Raw genomic sequence first — 12,445 nt, 5'->3', positions numbered from 1 at the left:
TTTTCTTCATTCCCATCACCACTAACAGTTCAGGCCCAGGTTAGTTCTTGCGCAGGTTATTCCTAGGTTCCTTCAATCACCTAGTACTTTTGCTCCCTGCCTTCCCCACTGCCACCAGAATAAACCATTTCCCTCTTTCAGTCCTTCCAATTACTTCCTTTCTTACCAGGTGCGGCCCAGCCTCTAATATGAGAAGCAGGGCCACTGCTTACATCACTATCGTATTTTACCTCTTTCCCGTTTTGCATTTATCTTCCAGCAGAGTCAATAGCAGTCGCCCAAAACTTAAGGTTTAGTTCCACAAATCTGTGCCTTTACCCTTGCATTTCCTCTGCGAGAATTTTCTACTCCCCTCCTGACATGCTCTTCCTCATTCTTGAAGCCCCAGCTCAAATTATAAATTCTATATGAAGCTATTTCTCATTCCTTCCTGACAGAAGTTAATCATTCACTTCTATTTACTAGGTACAGACTGATATTATTTCTAGTGTATCATATCCATCTTCATATTCCAAATACTTGGCAGAGATTAGGTGCTTAATAAATATTGGTTGAATTGAATCAATTTGATGAATTTCAGTCTTCCCCTAACATTACTCACCCCATTTCCACACATAGAAGAAAACCCAAATGGATTGGAATTAAATGTTAAACATTAAAGCTTAGGCACAGTACAAGATAAAATTGAATATTAAACTTCAATATTCAGAAAGCACAGAAGAAATCACAAAAAAATGAATATTTTTAAAATATTTTTTATAAAAGTGTTTTTTAGTAAAGCTTTTTAAAGGAAGCACAGTGAACCTTCACATACCCATCAACCAGATACAATTATCAAGATCTTGTAATATTTGCTTCGTCTCTTTTTTACATTTTTTTCCTTCACTGAAGAATCTTAAAGCAAATCCATGATGGCAGGTCATTTCACTTTTACATATATCAGTAAGTATTTTTTTAAATATAGGCTTTTTTTTTTTTTTACAAAACTATACTATCATTATCACACCTGACAAAATAAACAGTTCTTTAGTATCACTTAATATCCAGTCTATAATCAAATTTCCATGCTTATCTAAAAAATGACTGATTACGGTTGGTTTGTTTGAATCAAGATTCAGACAAGTTCCACTCATTGCATTTGTTCTTTATGTCTCTTGAGTCTCTTTTATTCTCTCTGCAGCCCACCGCTCTCTTTTTCTTCTTCATGCTGTTGAATTTTTGTGACAACTGAATTAGTGGTCCTAAAGAATATTCCACATCCTGGATTTGTTTATTTGCTTCTTTTCAGTGTCATTTAACTAACTTCTATTTATCTCCTATAAATCTAGTTAGCTGTGAGTCTTGATTAGATTTAGGTTCAAGGTTTTTACTTTGTTTTGCAAAAGCACTTTATAGGTAATGCTATGTGTCATGTTGCATCACATTTCAGGATCGCGATGACTGTTAGTGATGCTAGGATTAATCAGTGGATACAGGTCTTGGCAATCTAATCTTATCATTATGAAATATCTCATAACTTTTCATCAAATGCTTTCATTAATATGTGATCATTCCCTGAATGCATTATTTACTTCATTATGAGTTGCAAAACAAAGATTTCCTATTCTGTCATGCCTTCCACATTTCTAGGTGGAATTCTTCAGCAAAGGAGAACTTTCTCTCATCAACTAGAGATATTGTTTATCTTGAAATATATTGAACACAAGGAGGCAGGATAATGTCCTTCCTTTCCCTGGCCAGTTTTCAGAGTTGTTGCCTTAGTGACTTGCAATGATGTCCAAGGAGCTTTTTTTTTTCTTTTTTCCTTTCTCTTATTTGAGTATAATTTCAAACTCATAGATTTTTATATATTCAATGTGTTTTAATCGGTTGTATTCATCAGATTATTGGTGCTCAAATTGATTTTTCTTTGACCAAAGGGGGGCCTTTGAGTTTGCCACTCTTTTTTTTTTATTTTGGCGCTAGCCCATTATTCTTGAAAACTTCTTTGCTTTCTGGCACAAGACATCTCAGCCTAATCCTGTATATTTCCAGCTCTAGACTGGAATCAGCTATTCCTCCAGCCCTGGGGGCCAAGTTACTCATTGCTAATGGGCTGTCATTGATTCCAGCCATTTCCAGTGGACCATGTTAGAAAAGAGATCGTTTTAAACATAAGACAAAATAATCAAGAGTCCATACTGATATTTCCAATTAATATGTAACATTATAGTATTTTTACTTAGTTTCTTTGATTTTATTCTTATAACTATTTTCTTTTCTACTAAAACTTTTGGCTCCTAAAAGCAGTAATGTGATGTCTAACTTGCATTTTTCTATAGTCTACATAAAATATATTTTAAAATTATAATATCAATGTAACTACTAACAATTGGACTGCATAATGAAACTTAGTATATAAATACTATTAATAATGTAAAAATATAATAAGGATTTATCCCACAAGAATACATAATACAAACACTGTGTTCTAAAGATACTTGAAATAATTCAAATGGCTCTGCAGTAAACCTCCCAAACTGATACTAATTTGATGTCACTTAACGATTTTTAGTTTTTAGCACCAATGTGTGGACAAAGCATAGAAGATTTAATTATGTGTATGGAGAAGAATATAAATATTAGCAGCATTGACTATGTAAAAGTACAGATAGCAGAATTTAGAAGGTAAAGGGAGAGTTGACAGAAAGAAAGCAGGTGCATTCCTCATCTTACAAAGAATGAAGTCAAGAGACACTATCTGTGAAATAAAGATTTTACTGTATTATTTAAATACACAGAGGAAACTTAAAGTCATAAAAAGAACTGAAGCAGAAATGATTGAAATTTGTGGTCTTTGGGGGAGCAGGATTAAGGCAGAGGAATGTGAGGCTTGGTCAGGTAACTGTAAAATTTTTTTGTAAAGCATACTGTGGTAACAGATTTATTTAATATTGTGATAGAATACGTTGAATAAAATGTATAATATTAATATTTACAGTAGTTGTAGATGATGGCAGAATTACCACTTTAAGAAATGTATCTCTCAATATTCTGTAAGGAATAATCCCCCAGGATGCCAATTAAAGGTTAAATTATTGAAAGTAGTGAAATAATGATGGTCAATATGGAGGCCAGAAAATAGGAATACCACCTGTGAGTAATTGGTGTGTCTAAATGAATAGAAATAAATGATATAAATGAAATAGAGCTATAGTCAAAGAAAGATGAAAATGCCTATACCTGATAGAACTCTGAATCAAAAGAAAGAAATAGCTTACTCTTATGAGAAACACATTTTATAAAAAGCAATACTTAGGCATGCTTATGGATCTGAATGTTATACAATTTAAAAAAGAGAGAATACAACAAACATCCAGTCAGATTTCCTTTTTTTGTTTTTTTTTTTTTGGTGAGGGAGATTGGCCCTGAGCTAACATCTGTGCCCATCTTCCTCTATTTTGTATATGGGACGCCACCACAGCATGACTTGATGAGCAGTGCATAGGTCTGCACCTGGGATCCAGGCCTGCAAACCCCGGGCCGCTGAAGCAGAGTGCGTGAACTTAACCACTACACCACTGGGCCAGCCCCAGGCTTCCTTTTTAAGTTGACTTACAGAGACAAAGACGTTGGGCTGTCCCAGGACTTCCATTTCCTAACATTTGATTAATACATGAGCACCTATATAGAGTAGGATGAATAAAAGTAGTGATCTCAGAATTTGAGATGGAAGCAAATGGTTGTCCCTATACGAAGAGAACAAAAAGAAAGTCTCAGATCTTCAAGGATTCAGAAAACACCCCACCAGGGAAAACCACATTCTGAAACAAGCCCTTGAAGAGAAGGTAGTATGATGTTGACATTAAAAGCAAGGATTTGAAACCATAATTCCTAGTTCAAATGTTGATTCATTTCAGTTCCTGGCTGCATGAGACTGATCTTGCATTTCTAGAACTTCCAGCTGTCTGCCAGAGGCAAATAGAATTTCTCTCTGCAAAACAATAACATCACACTAAGCTACAACTTATCTCTAAAATTTTCATATGAAATATTAAAATCATGATGAGAATAGCCAGAATGGAGCATGAAAACACACACATTAAAAATACAGAACATGAGACATATAGGTCATTGGTGAAAGATCTAACACATATGTAACTAGAATCTCAGAAGGAGGGCAGAGAAAGAATGGAAAGACCAATATTTGAAGAAATAATAGCCATTTAGTTTCCTTAACTTGCACATGACAGCAAGCCATGGACTCAAGAAGCACTACAAACCCCAAGCAAAATAGATAACAAAGAAAAGAACACTTAGGCTGAGCACAGGAAAACTGCCATAAGACAAATAGATGGGAAAATCTTAAAGAGGCCGGGAAAAAAGACATAATACTTAAAAAGAAGAAATAACAAGCCTATCAGCTGACATCTCAAAAGGAACAGTAGAAGGCAGATTATAAGATTATATCCTAAAGTAGCTGATAGAAAACAGATGCTAACCTAGAAGTCTATGTTCAGCATATACACCCTCTATAAATGAGGGTGAAAATACATGTTTTCAAACACAGAAAATTTTGGGAATCAGTCACCATCAAAGAAAATACACTTCAGGCAGAAGAAAAATGATCCCTGGTGAAAACTTGGAGTTATGAGAATGAATGCAAAGCAATAAAGGCAAATTTGGATAATTCTAAAAGAACATTAAATGTATAAAATAACAATAATAATAATCATGGTTTGTGGAATTTGAAATTTAGAGAGAACTGAAATTCCACAAGCCATCACTATTACTGAAATAAAGCTGGTCCTTTGATCCTGGGGGAGCCAGTCTATTTCTTCTTCACATTTATGCCTGTCAGCACCTCTCCTTTTTGGTAAGAACTGCATTCTAATTTTTGCCCCCGTGGAGCCTCAGTTCTGTTGAATCTCTGTTCTTCTCAGCCTCTCAGCCAAGTCTTCTAGGATCAGTAAGTACCCCAAGGGGAAAAGTGTTCTCAAATGCTGCAAATTTTCACTGTCTTGGTAGCTATCTCAATTCTTCATTTTATTTTTTAAAATTTGGTCCAAAAGCATACCTGATAGAATGATCAATATAAATTGAAAAACTCACTTATAAGAAGAAAAAAGATGAGTAGATAGGATTAAAAAAAACAAATTCATCTAAATATTATTTACAGAAAAAGTACACATAAAGAAGTATAAGTTAGGAAGTTCAAAAGAAACACATGAAGAAATATAAAGCATACACATGTAATTAAAAGATAGGAAGATTTGAAATATTTTTTCTCAAAGTTAAATATATGATTAAAAATAAAGCATTAAATCGATTAAAGATCTGCATGAATGATTTCTCTACAATGAAGACATAACTTAAATTACATAGCTGTGATGAAATATTTAAGGAAAAATATATGACTGACAAGAAAAAATTGACTAAAACATAAAATTAGTGGCAGATTTCAATATGCTTGTCTCTGTTTTTAGCAAAGAAAAAAGGCTAACACAAAAAAGGCTGTAGAGCAGGGGTTGTGAAACCTCAGAGTGTATCAGCATTGCTTAGGGAGCTCTAAATGAGCAGATGCCCGGCACCACCTCCACAGATTTGGTTCTAATTGGTTTGGGGTGGGTCCCAGACATTGTTGGCTTATAAAAACCTCCCAGGAGATTGCAGTGTGCAGCCAGAGTCGCAACTGATATGTAGAAGTAGAGAACCTGAACGTTATTTTAATAAAGTTAATATTGCAACTATATATTAAATTCTGTATCCTAGAGAGAATACCTCTTTAAAAAAATACCCACAAATTACTTATAAAAATTGCTCACATACAAAGTCACAAAGCAAAAATTGTATAGTCTATATTCTCTAATAACAATATGATAAAATGACATTGAAAATAAAATTAAAAATGCACTTTAACAACTCGACTCAAAGCAAAAATCTGAACTATTATTTAACACAATATCTAGAAAATAGAATAGTGATAAGTCATAATTATTAATTATATTAATATACTTTTAATTATTATGAGCATACATAAGATACATGGCTAACATTTTCCTCAGAGAAAAATGAATACTGCTGAATTATTTCATTACTAAATGAGACAGAGAGTGGAGAGAAAGAATTAAAGCAGCTGGCTTGTGATTCTTCACTCCTTTTAGTGGAGGGACATATCCAGAGGGGGTAAAAGACAGGCGATCTGGTTAATCTTGTCAACCAGAACTCTGTGTAAACAGACTAATATTTGCTAGGAGGAAGAACCATGTCTATAGATTCTCTTAGGAGAATATCACTAGCTAAAGGGTTACTTAAATAAAGTAAATAAAGTAAATAAAGACCAAAACCTATGGAAATATGAGACATGGCTCACTGGAAAATGGCATATTAGCTACACAGCTCTCTGGGTATAAAATAGAGATTTTTACCTAATGTAAATGCTCCTCCTACTATGTGAAATAACTTGCGAACTCCATTTAGGCACCTCATCTATTATTCTGGACCAGAAAGTGCAAGTTTGATGTGAGAAGAGAGTGTCTGAGAAATCACCCATCATGTCCCAGACCTTTATCTACTTTGTCTGAGTCTTTTGGAGTCCTCGTATCCTTGAAATTGTTAGTAAAGCTTGATCCTGAGCAAGATCTTTGATCTGTGGGCATCTGATTTGACAATCCAATTATTTGTATTAGCTCAGAAAATAAATTAATATTGTCTCCAAGATATTAGAAATAGAATAATAAAATAACTTTAAGGAAACTGAGAAAAGTAATTGGTGAAGATAAAACTAACAAATTAATAAGAAAACAAATGAGTTGCACTGATAAATCCAAGAGCTATTCTCTATGGAAAGTCATCGAATTAATGAATGTCTACCTAGTCTGTTTACAGACCTGAGGGGACTACGGTGGAGCTCTTTTTCTGTGTAGCTTCCTTATCGCTGCCCCTCAGATTTCAGCTGCCTCGGTTTGCCCAAGCTTTGATCTCTCTCTCCTCAACCCAGCCTGTCTATCATGCTCTGTTTGGGTTCTCCACTTCTGTGCTGTGATCTGGAAAGTTCCTCCACACAGTAAACTGGAGCTACCACAGGGCTCGCCTCATTTGCTTCCTTTTTCTCCCAGCACTTAGTCGTGCTGTCCAGCGTCTGAAAACAGATGTTTCATTTACTTTGTCCAGTTTTATAGGTATTTATGATGAGAGGACGGGTCTGATACCATTTGCTTACTCATGGCACAAGAAAATATATTTAAAAGCAAGGAAAACAGAAAGAAAGAAAGAAGAACAGGGCAGAAGAAAAAGACAGTTTGAAGAAAGGAGAGGAAAAAATCTTCAAATCTAATAATGAGTAGAAGGATAAAATCTCATATTCCAAAGCAAATCATGGAATAATAAATGCCCTCAAAACCAGAAAAAACAATAGGGTTGATTTAAAAATTCAACTCAAAATACACTGTAAAAGTCAATAAAAATAGATAATCTACTACTTGGTCTCATAAAGAAACAGAAAAGAAAATTAAAAAAAAAATTAAAAAGAAAGGGGATACAATAACCTACATATGAAAAATTGTTTACTTATATGAGAAATATTCTTACAATTCTATAATTATACATTTAAAATGTGTATAAAATAAATTAATTTCTATAAAAATACAAATTACCAAAATTAACTCTAGAAGGGGTAGAAAAACAAAAATAACAATAACCTTGGAAGATATTGCAAACATTCTAAAAAATAAAAATAAAAAAATACAAAAAAGCCTAGGTTCTTATCCTTTCCACTTCCTCAACAGGATAGTCTCACATAATTTTGCAGACAAGTTCATTCAAACCTACAAAAGAACTCCAAATCTTCATCAATTTAATAGCTAAAGTAAATAGGGAAAGAATGAAAACTCTAGAACTTATTTTTGCAAACCTCGTATTTATCTGATGCCAAATATCCAATAATGGTTGATCAATAAAGGAAAATGGCTAACTCATCTAAAATTCATGAAGCAGAATAAATGTACAAGTTATTTGGGAAATTCTACCAAAAAAAATCACAGGGTACAGACTAAAACTCTTAGATTAAAGTATATTATAATTCAATAATAATAAACGCTGCATATAAGTGATGTCAGAATATACAAACTTATTAATGAATCAAAATTGTGAATCTTGAAAAAGACCTAAATGTATTTGTAGGAAATAAATTAAATGATAAAAATGACTTTTTTTAATACTTAGAAAAGAATAGGTGCTGGCCCCGTGGTGTAGCGGTTAAGTGCGTGTGCTCTGCTGCTGGCGGCCTAGGTTCAGATGCCGGGCACGCACCGATGCACTGCTTGTCAGGCTGTGCTGTGGTGGCACCCCGTATAAAGTGCAGGAAGACGAGCACAGATGTTAGCCCAGGGCCAGCCTTCTTCAGCAAAAAGAGGAGGATTGGTATGGATGTTACTTCAGGGCTGATCTTCCTCACCAAAAAAAAAAAAGAATAAATTATTCAACAATGGTTTGAGAATAACTAAGTAACAAGAAAAAATATATAAAAATCTATATATAGATTTATATACCCCACCTCATACTTTACAACAAAATTCCTAGCAGTTTGAAGACTATATTAAAAACTAGAATTACAGAAGCCCTAGGAAAAATAGAGGAGAATATTTATGTAACATTACAGAACAGGAAGATTTCTATCTATGACATCAAAGGCAAAAATCATAAAACAAATATTGATAAATTTGACTAGGAAAATATTTATAGATATAATACAGCGTTAATAGGAAACTGGCGACTTTTGCCTTTGGTCATAGTGGAGAGACAGGGACTGAAATTACCCTACCATCTTAAACAAATTAAAAAAAACAGACAACGTATGTGGAATGATGCTTTTCAGACATTGGACAACAGGATGCACAAGGCAGTGATTCTTGAAAGAAGAGAAAAATTGAGGTGAGCCCTATAATTGCCCAGTTTCTATTGCCTGCAGAGAGTTTCCAGGCTGCAAAGCAGGAAGCAGACCCTGATGGTTTCCCTGCGTTGAGAAAACCTGAAAAACTGTTGAGTATTCAGGGAAGACAGAGCAACTAGAATTCACAGGTCAGAGGACTGGAGGAGAGAGAGCAGCTCAGCCAAGGCGCCCTGGAGTTAGGCCGAGGGCTCCCTTGAATGCCCAGCAGCATACTGATCAGAACACGCATGTGAGGAATTACCCAAAGCTGAGGAAAGAACTACTATAAAGGAGTGGAGGAACAATTCCTAAAGTTTCCTTAGGGTTGGGAATAGTTCATATTCACAACCAGGGTGAAAAAAATCTACTGGTATTCAGGGCATCAGGTAGAATACTCCATAGTGGAGTGGTTCCACTGATCAGAGACTAGTAGCAAACCTAAAAAGCATCAAACTCTTCCAAGTAACTTAACTGTGTACCAGAAAAAAGCTCAATATTTAGAAGTTAAGATTTTAAAAAGTAAATATTAAAAAATCCTCTTAGCTGCATATTAACTTTAATGTACTGCTTTCCAGTTTACAAAATGCTTCTTATAAACATTATCTCACCTTCGATGTGGCTTCCTTGTATTGCAAATGCAAATATATGAGTTCAATAGGATCAAGGTGATCCAGGCATCTGACAACCCTCACCTACTGGAGACGTGTCTTGGTACTCTTTTTTGTAAAAGTCAGTTTAGAGATGGCTGCCTTGGAGATGAACTGGCAAATATTTACAGGAACTCGGTTCCAGAAGGACTTCTTTTTGTGATTGAATAAAGCACAAGATGTATTTATGACTTAGACTTGTCTCAAATCTCATCCCAAAGATTAAGTTTTCACCAATAGGAGTACTAATTTTACAAGGAAGTAGTGAAAATCCTGTGGTAGTTTAGTTAGGTGTCAGGCCTCTTTGTTTTGCAAGGGTCTTTAATCTAACTGATAGCTTCCTTACCTGTTAACAGGATTAGTGCGAAGGTCAACTAACAAATATAGTTGGGGGAGAGGGCGGAACAGGAACGTCCAACACCTTAGGGAAGTCAGTTTTGATACATGTGCAATTGTTCAATGATCAAAAAGAGAAATGGCAGATGTTTCATAACTGCTTGTAGCTTTTAGTGTTTATTTAAGGAACATTTAATGGTCTCATCAGTTTAGAGCAGTGAAATAAAATACAGTCATTTTTAACAAAAAAAATTTACAGAACACTATTATGTACAAGGAATACATACACAGATTTTATATGCAAAGTTTAAAATAAAAAAACTGGGCTCAGAAAGAGTACATTCCTATAAATTATCAATAAATATTTTCAGAAGATAACTCCATAATATTTAAGTAGTTTTCATGCTATGTGATCAATTTTTTTTAAAGAAATATTATACAAAACAAAACCTCATGTGGATAAGAAATAACTAAGCTTTAGTCTTCTCGAATACCACGTTTAATTAATGAAAAAGATATAAGTTATTATTATTCATGATTCAATTATCAGTTTCTTCTTCCTAGGATTAATCCTTAATGTCAAACTTACAAGAAAGATAATTTTGAAACACATGGTAAACTTATTTATTTTGCCTTTGAATAGAGATGGAGTCAAAACTCAGCCTGTCCTCACGGCACTTTTGTTTCTCAACATCTTCCTGTGTGTTCCTCTCTGTTCAAGTTTGCTGCTTGGCACTAATAAAGTTGTGAGCACAGAACAGACTTAAGGCTTTTGTCTTGTTATCTCTGAAAATAACAGTGATTTTCTTCTTTCTCCTCAAGAAACATGCTTGCCACAAGATAAAGATTCTACACAGAGAGAAAGGAAATCATTAATTGCTTTCCATCTCCCTTTCTTTGTAACAGGTACAACAGAAAGAAATATTAGAAAACAAGCAAAAATAAAGCCTTCTGATACCGAAAGAGATCAGGTTCAATTGATCAAGATGTCTTTCTCTTGTTTTCTACAAAAGTATTTTCCCTTCCAAAGCTTATCAAGAAATGCATCCCCAAAATGATCTATCTCCTACTTATAATACGTTAGACTCAGAATGTATTTTCGCAGTGAGCAATGCTGGGGAAACTGAAAGTTAGAATTAAAGGAAGCTAGGAGGGAAATTAATATTTTTCCCTTTAAGCTCATTCATAAAATCTTTGCTTCTTAGCAGAGTGATGAAAAAATAAATAAGAGTTTTATTTCAGGGACTAGGAATTCAATATCAACTTTTGTTTAAAGCCTTAGAAATAACAGGCAAGGCAAAAGCATCCATCACGTACAACCCATAATAAGACCGTTTGAAGTAATAGGAAGAGCTTTTGCTCAGCCAGTCGTCTGAATGGAAGCTGGAAAATAAAGAGTGACTTGAACTGACCACTGAATAAAGAAGACTAACTCTTGGACATCAACTTTTTAAACAACTAAATGTCATTCAAACCAAGTCTCTGGAAAATTGCTTCAGAATTAAAATCTGCCTATTCAATCAAACAGGAAACCAGTTACAAGAAAACCCAGGCCGTGTGAAAATGGTACAATTTTGATACTTCTACAATGAAAGTTCCACAAAAGAACACTTGAGTAAGCCCCTTCATGGCATTCAATTCATTGTTTATCATGCAGCGTGCATCACATTGTCCAAACGCTGTGCTTGGGAATATAAAACACCAAGACAAAATCTCAACTTCTATTGAGGGGAGTTTGGCAATATTTAGAAGAATAATTTGGGCCTTCACCTTTTGACTTAGCAATCCTATGTCTGAGTAGCTCTACCAAATACACTGGCAAATGTATGAAAAGACTCCTGCTGAAGTGTTTTATTCTGGCATTATTCATAATAATGGAAGACTGGAAACAACTCAAATGTGCATGAAATAGATGACTGAACACATTGTTGTACATCAACACATTGAAACACTACAACGGTATATAGGAATGAAGAAGATCTCTGTGCACAGATATGGAGTGATCTCCATTATATATTGTAAATTGAAAAAAAGTCAGGTGTAAAATAGTATATGAAATATTCTACCTTTGGTGAAAGAAAGTAGTTGTATAGAAATACATATATGCTTAGCTGTACCAAAAAAACACTAAAAACATAAACCAAAAATTAATAAAAATGGTTACCTATAGAGAGTAGGAGGAAATAGGGTAGAGGACAAGTAAAGAAGGAAGATTTATTTTAAAAAATAACATATAGTTTTGCATTCATAAGTGTTTTAAAACATCTAAAATAAAATCTAATAAAAAAAGGAAACAATATCTATAAATTAAATACAAACCGAAAAAAAAAAAGAACTTAATTATAATAAACCACACAGACAAGAATTTTTTAAAGAAACTGTGAATGCATTATTTTGATTGTATGGATCTAGTGGAAATGTTCTGAGGACAAATAGAACTCGAAAGAAATCTTATCCTTCACTCAGTAGTCTAATTGAGAGTGCTAATACTGATATTATAATTTTGAAACTACTTTACATATCTTATATATAAATGCAAACAAGTAATTTTGTT

The sequence above is a fragment of the Ceratotherium simum genome, chromosome 11, assembly GCF_057802395.1.
Source record: "Ceratotherium simum simum isolate JZ-2026a chromosome 11, ASM5780239v1, whole genome shotgun sequence".
Taxonomy (NCBI): Eukaryota; Metazoa; Chordata; class Mammalia; order Perissodactyla; family Rhinocerotidae; genus Ceratotherium; species Ceratotherium simum.
Note: the sequence above shows the minus strand (reverse complement) of the source record.